The sequence below is a fragment of the Alligator sinensis genome, unplaced genomic scaffold, assembly GCF_000455745.1.
Source record: "Alligator sinensis unplaced genomic scaffold, ASM45574v1 scaffold2012_1, whole genome shotgun sequence".
NCBI classification, from domain to species: Eukaryota; Metazoa; Chordata; order Crocodylia; family Alligatoridae; genus Alligator; species Alligator sinensis.
In genome coordinates, this window is record NW_005843572.1 from 22,140 (window position 1) to 23,451 (window position 1,312).

Genomic DNA, 1,312 nt, shown 5'->3' on the forward strand with positions numbered 1-1,312 from the left:
CTCTTTCCTGCTTATGCAGGGGGTCGGACTCGATGATCTATTGAGGTCCCTTCCGACCCTAACATCTATGAATCTATGAATCAATGAGGGTGGTTGCCTGCCCCATGGGTTGTTGCTTCTGGGATCTTGCTCCCCAGCAGGACAAAGCCCATTGGAGCCAATCCAGCCGGAGCTCCCGGGGCTGGAGTCAGGAGAGGGATGGTGGGGAGAGCCGTGCCCTGGAGCTGCAGTCTTGGTGCCCAAGACGGAGACGGAGTCTCTCCGTGCCCTGAGCCTGAACTAGGAGAGACTCTGAGAGGTCTTAGAGAAGGTCCATCACCCCGCAGCCCCCACATGTCTACGGTAGCCCCAGCCCTGCCTGAAGCTTCCCAGGCCTGGGCTGACCCAGCACGTCCCCCTGGATACTCTTGGCCCTCACCACCCCAGCCATCCCCTGCCAGGCCTGTCTGTGCCATGGACACCAGGGACTTTTCTGAGACATGAATGGGGCCCTGCCCCACATCTGGCCAAGCTTCACAGCCACCGACTGTGGTCAAGGCCACTTCTGCTTCTAAGTGATGCTGCAGCACTTCCTTTGCTCGCTCCAGCAGCCCCGCACGGCAAAGCCGCCTGCATTGTGAGCTGCTCCGTGCCCCACTGCCAGGATGTACGAGGCCCTGCATTTCTCCAAGGCTCCCTCAGGCCAGAACATGACCCCCTGGGTGCAGGGGGCAGGTAAGACCCAGCACCCCTCCTTCAAACCAGTCCTATCGCAGCCCCTCACCCTGACTAGCCCCTGTGTTTAAATACCTTCAGCCTTGGGCGAGGCCGAGGACACATATGATAACCTCCAGCTGGCCCTATGGTCATGGGGCTGGCCAGTCACAGGACCCAGCATCGCAGAGGTGAGTGCGGGGGCATCCCCTGCCCTGCCCAGGGCTCCCCATCAGGGATGAAGAGAGCTCCCAGGGGTGCACAGCTGGATCAGGGGTGATACAAAAGTGCAGGGGCTGAGATCAGAGGATGGAGGGGGAGGGGATGGAGGGGTCTCCTGACCCAAGGGTGAAGGGTGGCTCTGGTTGTTGTCCCCAGGATGCAGGCAGAGCAGGGTGTGTGGTTGCTCCTGGCCCTAGGGATTTGCTGGTGGCCATATGTGTTAGGAAGTCGTGTCCCCCCCTCCCCCGGTGCTGCCAGTATCAGGGTTGACTTTCATAGTTTATGTTTCATAGTTTCATAGTTTCAGGGTCGGAAGGGACCTAATAGATCTTCTAGCCCGACCCCCCGCCAGGGCGGGAGAACAACCCAAAAACACAAACAAAACCACTCACCCTAA